This window comes from Amyelois transitella, chromosome 5 (assembly GCF_032362555.1).
Source record: "Amyelois transitella isolate CPQ chromosome 5, ilAmyTran1.1, whole genome shotgun sequence".
Taxonomy (NCBI): Eukaryota; Metazoa; Arthropoda; class Insecta; order Lepidoptera; family Pyralidae; genus Amyelois; species Amyelois transitella.
The window spans coordinates 7140608-7154895 of NC_083508.1; the positions used below are offsets into that span (position 1 = coordinate 7140608).

Below are 14288 nucleotides of genomic sequence, written 5' to 3' on the forward strand. Positions count from 1 at the left end.
CCAATTTGAACTCTATGTTATACACGTTAAGATTATGAAATGGTATTATTGAAAAGTCTCGCTCACACTGTCTCGCGCACCCTCTGCATACACATCGCATTATTTAACGTTTGCATACACATCGCATTATTTAATGCTTTGCGTAACCATTAAAATCTTAATCTTCAAATTTAAAATAAAATGAACGTAACTAATCGCTAAGGTATTGATTCAAGTACGAATTGTAATTTTGTAAAAAGTTCATATGTTAACCAAATTTTTTCTAACTTTGACCCGATTTCTATGCTATTATTGGTATACATGGAGCTTAAATGAAAAAAGTACTGTTATTTTAGGTTAATGTCGGTAATGAGCTTTATATAATGTGAAGCATACAACAACACTTCTGTTTTGAGACAGGATTTGAAATGGTCTTCTGAATCTCAATCCTCATACAGCCAGGGGCGGTACCGGTTCTCATATTTTGCTGTGTTCCTCACATGTTCCTTAGTCGCCTTTTATAACGCCTTTTTAGTGGTTTTATTCTAAAGTACCGGGAACCATACGGCATGGACATAAATTACTTCGTTTATTACATAGTACATATCTATCTTCTTCTTCTATCTTCTATATATATAAAAGCGAAAAACACTCACTTAGGAATCACGAAATCTACTGAGCCAATAAAGATGAAATTTGGCAGGAAGGTAGATTTTAATTAGGAGGGATCCACTAAGAAAGGATTTTTGGAAATTCTATTCCTAAGAGGGTGAAATAGGGGTTGCAAGTTTGTATGAAACTTCGTAATTTTTAGTGTGGGATAATTACTTTAAAGATTAAAATAATAATCCATTAATTGGATTTTGAAAATTGCATTCCTAAGGGGGTGAAATAGGGGTTGCAAGTATGTATGAAACTTCGTCAATTTTAACGTTGGGCACATGAAATTTTAGAATTAAATTTTGGTTAGTATGAAATAATCATTAAAACATTGGATTTTGAAAACTACATCTCAAGGGCGAAAAATAAGGGTTGGAAGCTTGTATGAAACTTCGTGTTTTGATGGGTGTCGAAGTGGGAGAAGTCTTAAATATTGGTTAGTAAAAATACGTATCAGTTGCGGAAAGCAGGATGGCACTAAATAGGATGGGATGGGACAGGATAGGACTGGACGGGGCAGGACGGGACACTACAGGTTGGGACGGGACGGAACAGAACGAGAAGAGACGGGAGAAGCCATATGAATTTAAATCAAATATAAACATAAAAACAGTCCCGCACGATACGGGATTAAAAAATGGGTGAAATTTTATGGCGTATCCTTATAATCTAAAATACATTTGCGCGGGCGAAGCCGGGGGCAAAAGTTATATATAAAAATGTAATGTGATGATAGTACCTAATGGTTGATAAAAATTTGGGATTGGTAAAAAATTAAAAGTTTTAAATATCAATCGAATCCGAATCAATTTCGCATTTTAATCGTGTCACCTTTGAAAGTTGTTGTGCATCGAAGTACCATTAAGGCCTCGGCTGGATCAGTGCCAGAATTGAGATATTATTAACATGCCGACGACGTTGGAGTTAATCAAGCTCAAATAAGATCAATATTTCCCGTAGGTGATAGTTTGAGTTCAGGGCCTATCGCCAGTCTCGACGCCTGACACCAGATACCAGATTTAAAACAGAAATGCTCATGGATGGATGAAACATACTCACGAAATTAATATATTAATTTAGAAACTCTTTAAAATTTATTTCTTGTAAACAAAAATTGCGTTGTTATTGTTCATTTTGAAGGTTCCGTAAAAACAGAGATTCTTAAGAGGAGTATTATTTGATAAATAACTTTCTATTATACGTAGCGTAGGAGCGTACTCAAGTAGAAGAAAGCCATGAGCTGTTTACTACTTACTGGTAGTTGCAAACCGGTCCTGGGAGCCGAGTATTTCGAGGAAATGTCCGGCTCGGCTCACTAAAACTTAGTACTCTGATATTAAATATTAATTGTGTGTATTACAAGCCGATGCCTTAAACTCGATTTTTAAAACATTTATAAAACCGAGACATTAATTGAAGAATCTATGTAGGACAAAGCTGAATCGTTTAAATATTATATTGTAAGTGCGTTAATTTACATTGCTATTTTGATACCTACCTACTTTTTGTCCAAATAATGTCATTAATAAATAGAATTACGAATTTCATAAATATTAAATATTCGTCGAAAATAAAGAGTTAATTAACGCGATCAGCGATCCGTAAAATAGGGATATCGGGTGCACTCTGTGAGACAGACATCGAGCCGAGCTGGAATTGATTTAATTCATTGCACACTAATCATTTATCAATATGTATAGACTACCTACGTACATAAGGTACACCTATTCAATTCTTCCGTTGCTTAGTGACTGACTGACAGACATGTCATACATCCATTCAGGATGTAGGAAGTAAAAAAACGACAACGTCAAATAAGAGAGGAGTTATGGAAATTCTCACGTGAACAGTAAAAAGAAAACTTCTTCTTTTTCTTTGTCGTTACCTTTTTCCACTTTCTACAGCCTTGGCCAAAAGTCTTAGGCACCCCCAACTTTTATTAAAATAATGAAGTAAAACTACTTATATTTTCTATATTTATTTATTTCTTAAACATTAGGTAAATATAAACAAGAAAAGCTTAAAATCTAGTAGGTCCACCTTTAGATTTTATTACAACACTGATTCGAGCCGGCATGCTGCGTACTAACTTTGTACACTCATTCCTAGAAATACTGTTCCATTCTTGAACTAATGCCTTTTTAATGCAGTTTTTGATGAAATACTATGCTCCTTGATCCTCTGCTTTAAAATACTCCAAAGATGCTCAATTGGGTTGAGGTCTGGAGGCTGCGCCGGCCAATCCAACACCTCAATATTATTTTCAGCAAACCAGCGCATCACAGTCCGTGACTTATGAAACGGTGCGTTGTCTTGCTTAAAATGACACCGTCTGGGTTGGTGTCACCGTAAATGCTTGTTAGCGATGGCATTAGAGTAGTTTCGAGTACTTGGATGCACTTTTCACTGTTCATACGACCTTCGCAAACAAACATTAGCCCAATCTTCCTCTGTGAAATGTTGGTCCTGTAAAGCCCATTCTAGGCGCTTCTTTTAATGAGTTTCTGACAGCCAAGGCTTCTTCCTGGCTTTGCACCCTTTTAGGCCTGCTTCCCCGAGTCTTCTTCTGACGGTTCGCGAACTTATTGACTTTCCGGCTTCATCTGACAAGGCAGCAGCAAGCTTGGATGAAGTTTTTTTCCTATTTTTCAGTGACTCTCGAACCAATTTTCTATCTTCGCGTTCCGTAGTCACACGTTTTCGGCCTGCTCGTGGTTTGTCATCATGGGTACCGATCTCAGTAAACCGTTTGATGGCAGACTGTACAGCGTAACGCTAACATTTCACGAACTTGGCGATGTCTTTCTGGGATCGCCCTTGTTCGAGTAAAAGTTCAATTTTCACTCGATTTTCAATAGTAATATAACTTTTTTTAGGCATTTTAGAATTAATATGATATCAATTTGTCGCTCAACAGAAATAATAGCTTGTTTACTAGTTTAAGTCTAGAACACAACTGGTCATATAAAGACTGATAAGATTACAAGAAACCGAAATCTTTTGTTTTTGGTGACCAGGGTTTTTTATGACCCCAAAATATGCCGCCTTCTGTGCCAGGTAACGTTTTATGACCCTGACAATACATTAAAGATAAGTATTTATTCAATGTTTTAATAGTTAACATGCATTGTGTATATTTATGGGGTACCTAAGACTTTTGGCCAAGGCTGTATGTGGGGTCGGCACAGTATGTTAGTTTTTTCCAATTACTTCTGTCAATTGCCATCTCACTGGTCACTCCCTTTCTACTCATACTATCCTTTATGCCGTCCATCCATCTCTTTTTCAGTCTTCCCTTATTTCTGAAACCTTTCACTTCCATATTTAAGGTTCTATTTACATGACCTTCCTCTCTTCTCATGATGTGTCCGTACCAACCCAGCTTATTACCATTCATCTTTTTATTTTTGCATTTATTGGCGCTACTTTCATACTTCCTCTTAAATACTCGTTACGTATTTTATCCATTCTTGTCACTCCACACATCCATTTTAACATTAGCATCTCACTTGCATGCAGTTTCCTTTTATCCGTAGCTTTCGTTGCCCAACAGCAAAAAGAAAACTGCGGTCAGAAAAACTTATAGTCGGCCTTTAACCTTGATTATACCAGAGGACCGTTCAAAACAAGAGTACCCGTGCCCTTTTCACCCGTATCTCTAAATGAATGAAATGTAATTTGCCAACAAGGGCTGAATTATCCGAATGCTTCAGGTCTACGTACGTGCAAATTGTACAAATTTTTGGGACAAGGTCTAAATTTGACCTTTTCCCGTGTGAATTGTATAATCACACGTGATCCGTTGGTTTTTCGTCATAATAAGAAATTTCTCTCATAGTTACAACTTGTATATAGCCAAGTTCCACATGTAAATTCTTACAGTGCATGGCAAGCATGAAAAGTTGACGTACTTACACACTGTGTTGAAGTTTCTTGTACTTGCAATTTTTAATAATGTAAGTTGACAATCATCAGTTACCTGTTCTTTGAAGATAGTTGTATAATGAGACAGAAATCGCGTGCTCTTTGTACCATTGATGACTTGTATATGTACCAACTAACTGTAGTATTAGCGGAGACCACCTGTTTTCATTATTTATTTCTGTCATAATCATAATCATTTATTCCTTGAATATGATTATAATTATTTATTAATGTTCCTTAATTACAGAGCTTATATACATACTTAAAATCACGCCTCTCTCCCGGAGGGGTAAGCAAAGACTTACATCCTTCCACATGCCACGATCTCTGCATACTTCCTTCGCTTCATCCACACCGCGGTTTCGGGTACTCTTGACTTGACCGTTTGCCTTCATCCACATCCTTAATTTGATACGTCTTTCGTCGTCTTTTTCACTCCGACCTTTCCCTCAACACTTCTTGTATATTTGATTAGTCAACCTGCTTTCATTCATCCTCTCCACACGACCAAAACATCTAAACATACCTTTTTCTTTTCCTGTTACTACACCTTCTTTTCCATCACAATATTTCACGCTGTTCCTTATCCGATCACTCAATTTCACACCGATCATACTCCTTAATGCTCACATTTCCACCGCATTTATTTTCCATTTGCGCTTCTTTTGCCACACCCAATTTTCACTCATTTTTCTCACCTCATGCATAGGAAGTGCTGACCATAATTTATTCCTCTCTACTCCGTCATAGGCCATTTCGAGATCCACGAATGAGTAATTTTACCTTGGCCAAAAACTTTTCCGCTATTCATCGCAATGAAAAGACCTGATCCGTACATCCCATTCCCTTTCGAAATCCTGCTTGTGCATCCCATATTTTGTCATCAGTCTCATTCCTGATTCTATTAATCAGTACCTGAGCATACAATTTGCCCACGATTAAGCATTGTAGATTTTTACCACGATAATTTTTGCAGTCCAGCTGTGACCCTTTTCCTTTGTAAAGTAACACGACAACAGCCTTACACCAATCTTTTGGTATTCGCCCGCCTCTCCAACACAAATTGAAAATGTAGTACAACTGACTAGCTATTACCTACGCTTTTTCCTGCTTTTAACATCTCGACCGACCCTGTATCATACCCAGCAGCCATACCCGCTTTTATACTCTTAAGTGCTTCCACAATTTCGTACATTTTAATTTCGCCTTCCATCTCATTCTCTTTTTCTTCGGTAAGGCAGATCTTGCATTCCTTCTTCCTTTTTTTCCAAACAACCTTTCAAAATACTCGTGTATCTTTAGCACACATTCTTCTCCTTTCACAACGCTACCATCGTGGCTTCTGATCCTGGTCAGCTCTCTGTTTATAGTTTTTCCTCGGGCTTACCTTACAGATTTCCAGAATACTTTCTTGTCTTGTCTTCTGATAGCTTTTTATCAAATTCAGATGAATTGCTGTGTAGATACACAGCACAGTATTCGTGTAGAGCACTAAGACTTATATTATTTACGTCTCATACGAAATCGAAACTGTCATTTTATACATCTGTGCGGGATCACTTTTGGTGTTCCGTTGTCCCTACAACGACCCGTTTTGGTTTCGCTATGTCCCTCTTCTGCCTGTGTAAACAGATGAAGAAATCTCTGAGCTCAGACATTCTTAATCATAGAAAGCTGTGATTTTGACATGAATAGTTATAAAGTCTTTCAACACGCAACTGAATGTGTACCCATGATCCCCTGTTAACAGGATCACGAAGGTCAGGCGGCAATCGGTCCATTGTAGTAACTGGCCTGTGGCTGGTCCAGGGTCTTCCCTAGGGATAGAGCAACCAATTAACCGTAATGTTCGCTATGTTAATGTTGTTTTCTGACTTGTATTTTTATATTTATTTTGCTCCCAATTTTTTAATACCAGAGGTAATTTTACTGACGGTACAGATTGGTATTATTGTCCACTCTTTAGTAGAAGCTACTACCTTTCACAAATGTAACAAATAACGAAGTAGTTACGTAGATAATAGAACTGGGCGTTGACTATTGAGTTGACCCTGCTGGACAGAAAAGTGGCAACGTCCTGCCTGTATGTTGTGTTGAGCAGAACAATATGTACACAATGTAGAACAAAAATATGCTTTTTATTTTCTCTTATTAAGAGTGACTACTGCTCATTAGATTTATGCTTTTCTCGGCAAATTATCTGACCAGCACGATTTCTTCTGTCAACGGCCTTAACTACGAGTTATCATGTACGGTAGCGATTGCTGTAGATTATTGCATTAGCGCATATTGCATCTATCATTTAATTTGCTCTATCAGCCAACCGTCATTCAGCCACCGACAAGGTAATAGATGAGCGCCGGAAGAGAGCCATTGCCGCTATTTACGAGCGCAGCTCACTGAATGTAGCTGCCTATTGTCACAGCCTGAAATATAAGTACAGAAGAATAAGCGGCGAATGACGACGCCCTCGCCATGGAATTTAAATTATAAGATGGGTCTTCTGGTAAAACAATTAAAGTATTTAAAACATGACGTTTCATGGCTTGCAAATTACATTCCCAAGTCCCGTATTACACCAAGTGTAATATCAGCGCAACCAACACAGTGCGTTGTCCAATTGAATACACAATCACGATTGCTAACCCGACTGACTTGGATGAATAATAATGGCTGCATATTATACTTTACATTGCTACCAAATAGATATTGTTACAAAGATCTGTCTACTGATCCCACATCCATAAGGATGTGGGATTTTAGGCATAGGTATTAAGTTGCATTATAATCAATTGTAGTCATATTTTTAATTATGTTGTTACGTTTTCGGATTCTATTTGAATTCATAACACGATTGACATATTATTCATCGGGAGTCTTAATTATTGTGAGAACATCCACTCCGTCCTTCTCCACACAGAATAAATATTACTTAGCTATTGTATTTTTATAAAACAGACAGAAATACAATAAAGATAACTCTTATTTACTCTGATTATCCATATTCATGCCGTCGAGATCGTAACTGGTGCACCGCAAGGGTGTCCGCTCTGAGGCGGACGTCGCGCGCCTGGCTAAGCACTGTAAATACTCCCCCAGTCACGTAGCAGTTTCAAACTGTAGAATATAAAAATATTATACAAAATAATATTCATTAAAGAAATTCTACTAAGATAATTAGACAATTAAGAGATCAATTCGTAGCATCATTACCCATCAAATTCTGTTTACTGCTATGGTACCTAACAAATTTTTTGTCACTGTGAGTTCCTTTACTAACAAAGTGCGTTAACAATAAGCATAATATAGGCACCTTGATTACTTCTTAAATCTTTTAAAAAATCCACACTATCCACAATATTAATAAAGAGAAAAGATTTGTATTTTTGTGTGTTTGTAACGACTAAACTGAAAAACTACGTAACTGGTTTTCACGAAATTTGGCACAGATATAGATTTCTTCAAACCTTCAGGAACAAAGGTTACTTTTTTCATGATTTTTTTATGGGAGTGAAGCCTCGCGCAAAAGCAAATGTTTAATAAGCGAACGTTTAAGATATCTTTTTAACCCATGTTTCGTTCCTTGAATGATTTTGATGTGTTGGCTTCGTACTTAATAGGCTGTAAGTTTAATTATCAGGCCTTTAACAGGGACCGTGTTTGTATTTACAAGAGCCAGCATCTGTTCAGTGGCAAGGGTGGGCGGTGAGGCAGGGTGGCACTTGGGAGTCAGGGGGCTGCCGCAGCCTACACGCTCTACCGGCAACCATTTTAGTATAAACCACATAAGATTGGGCCCGTCTCCTTTGGCGATGCGTAATAATCTTACGACGTCTCATTTACAAATAATAATTTTGAAACCGCTGCTAGGATAAAATCTAGATATTTTTTTAGTCTAAGATAAAATGTAAATTTCTTTTTAATATTGTAAGAAACGTGATGCCTTTACCCAAAGAAGTAGAAAAAAGATTTTTAATACGACTCCTGTTTAATCTGCTCTTTTAATTCAAGTTATAGTTTGAATTGAAAACGAATTGCATTCATACTGACTAAAGCTTGGTACGATCAAATCAGATCTATATACAAATGCTAAATATAGCAGTTTGTTGAACCCATTGAACTCTTTCGCAAGTTGGCGGTCGTAAAATGTGCGTAGCACTAAAATAGCTAGCAAATATGCTACTCACTTGGCCCCTGTCTGCAGTTCATGACGATATCAGTTTGTCAATATATATAGATCTTGCTTTGGTGAAAGATATTCAAGGCAACCCCTCAATAATCAACAGAATAAGCTCTGTTTTTATGTATGTTACGGCATATCTCCGGTATTAATAATATGTATATGTTGTATGAAAAAAGAGTAGAGTGTCCGTGTGGTCCCATAGAAATTTGGTTAAGGTCTGGTCATAAATGTGTGTGTAGAAGGAATTAAAGGAATTACCATTATTTATACATACGTATTTATCAATCTCAGTGACTTGTAAAAACTAGTTCAGTCAGTAGCGTTTTTTTTAAAGAGCTAATGTGTTAAGTTGGCAAGAATTTCTATGATTGGGTGTATACTTAACTACTTTTGCATCAGGTGTTTCCCTGATTGTCTCGAGAAGGCTATTGTCACTCCAGTTTACAAGGCTGGCGACAGAGACAGTATTAGCAATTTTAGGCCAATATCAGTGTTAAGTGTTTTTTCCAAAATTATTGAAAAAATTATCAATAAGCGACTTATCAGCTATCTTAATAAATATAATATTATATTTGAACAGCAATTTGGATTTAGACAAAATAAATCTACTGAAGATGCAATAACAGCTCTTTCAACTACTATTGTAGATCAGTTAGACAAAGGAAACAAATGCCTTACGGCATTTTTAGATTTAAAAAACGCATTTGACACCGTCTCTGTCCCAATACTCTTAAAAAAACTGGAGCAAATCGGCATAAGGGAGATCCCACTAGAACTGTTCAGAGATTATTTAACTAAACGAAACCAATGTGTTAAAGTTAGTATGCATATTAGTGAATACTCCAGTATAGAGTTTGGTGTCCCTCAGGGGAGTGTGCTTGGGCCCACACTTTTCTTGATTTATATCAACGACTTGCTCAACCTTGATTTAGCTAATGCCAAAATAATTTCATATGCCGATGATACCGCAATTGTTTTTTGTGGTAAAACATGGCAATTAATCCAAGATGATACTCAAAAAGGATTAACTATTGTTGATACATGGTTAAAACAAAATCTACTAACCTTAAATCCCCACAAAAGCAAGTTTATGTGTTTTACTATAAACAAATCAACTCAACCCCCGCTTGACTTCAGAATAATTATACATATGTAATTTCCACTGTACTGATTCCGATGATTCCTCTTGCTCATGTCCAACTATTGAAAAAATATCTTCTATTAAATATCTTGGTGTTATGATAGATCAACATTTGACCTGGCATTCACATATAGAAACTACCACAGTTAGAATACGCAGACTGATTTGGATATTTGTCAAGCTGCGCTGTATTGCCTCTAAATGTCTTCTTAATTTGATCTACATTGCATTAGCACAATCAGTGCTCACTTACTGTGTTACTGTTTGGGGAGGTGCAAATAAAACAAAATTCTTGGAAGTAGAAAGGTCCCAAAGAGCTTTATTAAAGGTAGCCTATTTGAAACCCAAGATGTATTCTACCACTAACCTGTACTTGGATTGTAACCTGTTAACTGTAAGAAAACTTTACATCCTCCACGCAATTCTAAAACTTCACAAAACAGTTGCCCCTGATCCTTCATATCTTTTAAAACGTAGAAAGGTTGCTATTGTGAATATTGGTGATGATGTCAGAACAGAGTTTGCTAAAAGGCAATTTAATAACCAAGCTAGATACTTATATAATTTAGTAAATAAAGAAATAGATATCTACATGCTACCAAAATATTTTTGTAGGAAACGGATTATCAATTGGCTGAAACACTTAGACTATGATAAGACCGAAAAATTACTTGAACGTGTTAAATTGTGAATTGTCCGCATATAAGCTAATCTTATGACACACTAATACACTTTAGTTGCTTAAGGATTATACACACTCTTAGTTGTTTTTTGATTCTTGTAATACTTGTATTGTTAACAGTTGTGTTTTATTAATTAGGTACTTTATTATTAAAATTGGCGATGAAAGAGCGTGACCTCCTGATACAGGTGTATTTCACTTAATGGGAGGCCACAACCACAGTGAAATTATGTACCATTTAGTTAAAGAAATAAATATATTTTGATTTTTTTTTTTTTTTGATACTGGATGTTAGTGTAGAAAGGATTGCGTCGATGGGTACCTGCTATTTGGTACAGGTAGGTACCATCCCAAGTAAGGTTTTCTGGTTTATGTGCCATTGATCTGTTTGAGATGTGTAATGATATTATCTATGTATGTGTGATGTTAAGTGTTTTGTAGCGACTTCGCATTTATACAGCAAGTTAAAATTGAAAGGTTCTATGTTTTCGGGCAAGTCATTAAATAATATTCCCGAGTATGGAAGATAGGGCAGTGTTCGAGTAAGTGGTCTGAGAAGTCGGACAACAATCGTCCTCAGTGATTTTGTATTTGTGCAAGTAAGTCTTATGATATCCGTGTCCTGAAAGAATTTGTATGATGGGGAAGGAAAGTTTGACGTGGTTGACAAAGCGTATTAAGCTAACTTAAAAAAATGCCATCAAAAACATCCTGTAAAAAAACCAAGTCTCGCAGCTCAGTCTTTCTATTGTAAAAAGTTGTGAGATCCATGTCGACGAAGTCGGTTAATTTAGTCTCTACTTAAAGGACCTTCTGTCTTTAGTTATTACATATGTTAATATCATGCCAATATTAATAATATTTTACTTTTTAATAAATAGATCATACACATAGACACATTTTAAAAATACCGTGTTTATATAATGCCTGATTAGTTACTGCAAAATTCAAACTTCTTGTTTTATCCATAACGAAATTATAGGGGGTCGAAAAAAGCCTGAATTGCTTCTTGCTGAATTGGATCACGTAAACTTACTAACACTTAAAAGGATTAAATAACTAATACCTTCTATACAAAAAAATACCGACTTCAGAAAAGCACAAAAAAGTCAAAAATAATTGATAATTACGGTAAACTAACAATAGGTCTGTTTTTAGGCTTTTAGGCAATTAGTGGGTTGGTACCTAATCTATATATCAGTTTTTAGAGTCGGTGCCTGCTAAAATATAAATAATACCAAACCAATATATGTACTAAAATTTACGTATCAATTACTGATAGATTGCACACATTATATGTATTTAGTTTTTGGCGAGGCGTACGTGGCGGGCACCAGCTCCAGAAATTGATGTAGGTAGCTAAGGTTTTTGAAGTCGGTTTTATTTATTTTTTTGACCAAGATCTAAATTTTTGATCCAATTTTATTTGTTTTAAATGTATAAGATATTGTGATAGATTTTATTAAATGCCATTTTCTTTCCGAGACAGAAATGGAATACGTCATCTCTATGTATCTCTTTCTCAGGGATGTCGTAAAAGGCGGCAGTCCTACATCTAATTAAAAAGGTATGGCAAACTGGCTGTAGAAATATAAAAAAATGGTTTGAACAAAATAGATCCGGTAGTTTGCGAAATAGCTATGGGACGATTTCAATGAAAATACAATGTTACAGAGTCCCGAGTGTTGCGTGTGTGTAAGTCTGACTTGCAGGCTGGTTATATGTCTGATCATAAGGCCCACTGACTTGTTTATTGTTTAAACTTACGGCTGAATGGGAACATACGTCATAGCTATATATCATTGAAGGGTATTTATTTATTATACTTTAAAGGCAGATGGTCATATGGTGACGCATGTTCGGTAATCAGGCGTAGTCCCCGCGCAGGATGACCCGCACCGCACGCAGCCCGCACGCTCACGCTGTTCTCCCGTTCAATTAAATTTTATTGTGCTTCATAATATTAACTAATTGTAACGACCGAGCAGGACGCCAGTCTGCCAATACTATCATAATACTTAGCCCTCAAATAATGCTATTATTTCTTTACATTTTTGTATAAATTTCTTGGTTTGATTGATTAAGTAAAATGGGAGTACATTATTAATGTAGGTACTGACAAAAAAGCTGATTGTTTATTGTACAACGGGTTAGTGTAAACTGTTAATCCAGCTTGGTTGTAAAAGAGACTAAACAGAGTAGCGGTCGGTGCAAGACGAATCGCAGGCGCAACTCACGTCTCTATAAAAAGTCCGTTTGTTTACGAGAACGCCGGATATGACTGGCCTGTGGCGCACCACATGGTAAATGGCCATTGTGTATTTATTTACTGAGCTTGTTTTAAGATTACTACAATTTAAAAACGGTTTCTATAATTGAATATCAAGAACCAAATAAATTATATATACGAGTCAAATTAATTATAGATATTTAAGTTCTGTGGGATTCATAGATAAAAATAGTCTATGAATCCAACAGACCATCCCATATAAAATTGGGTTCTTATGTTAATCTAACACAGAATCGATTTTATTGATATTAACACGGAGACAGACAACACAAATTCAACACTAACAGATGCAATTTTTTAAAAAAAGCCCAACGAGAGCGAATCTCTGCCGAGATCTAGTACACTAGGTATTTATAGTATTAAAATTACATGCGCTGTACTAAACAATTTTTCCAATAAATGTTCGGAATTCCATAAATGTGTCATGTCGTCGACGGAGCTGCTTATTTAAAAGACAAATTCTTGCCAAGACAAAGTTCCTTACTGCGATTTCTTGATCTTCTTTATTATTGTAAATCTAGTATGACTTAGCCGTTAAATGATTTTGGTGGCAATGCCGTTTTAGTATTCAACTTTTTTATTAAGAAAGAAAACATTATGTCTAGTTTCCAGACACTTGTCCAACGCGTCCTGTATAATATAATAAAATTATATGATCCTAGAAACGTTGTATTAATTTTAATAGTCTTCGTTACTCATATTTGTGACTGGAATATTTAACACCTATTTATATGGACATTGCTACCGCGTAGCCCCATACTCGTGTTGTTAAGGTTGTTTGAATCATGACTATTGTGTCGGTGTGTTGCCATAAATAGCAGCAAGATGTTGGAGGGTGCCGAGCTGAGGCAACTCGACACATGTTCTAAATAATATTGCTGTCTTGAACCAACAGTCGCGGTTAGACAATTAGAACTTGGGAAGAATTTTTAGTTCGTGAGTTGAGACATGAAGCGGAACGGAGCTCCATCTTATTATATAGTCTCAATCACCTGTGTACAATTATACATTCAATAAATGCTTCCTAGAAAATGTTTACACCCCTTTATCCTCTCTTATTACAATGTATTTCAGGTTTGGCCATAATATTTGTGGTAAACATCTTTATATTGCTGCTAAGATATTACTCTTTTTACGGTCTTTTAATATTTCGGAAGTTATTACCTTTCTTAATGTACACCATTATAGCAAGTTTCATTGACAACGAGTCCATAATACTGGTTAGATTATTAATTACTGTCTTGCATACCTACAAACACCTACAAAATTTATCGAATAAAAACACAACAAACAACTTTTGTTTTCTGTTTCCACCTGGTATTAGGTATTCCCGGTTATATCCTCATCTCACTGGAAAGGACCCCGGGTTGGGATCTGCTTTAGACCTGATTGGATTAATCAGGTTTTTACACATAGCGACACACCTTTG

General features: G+C 36.2%; 1 protein-coding gene across 5 annotated transcripts in view; it reads left to right on the forward strand.

Moving 5' to 3' along the window:
• LOC106131842 (RNA binding protein fox-1 homolog 3) overlaps positions 1-14288 on the forward strand; it is a 46023-nt gene that overhangs the window by 13797 nt on the left and 17938 nt on the right. The gene's annotated exons all lie outside the window — the stretch shown is intronic.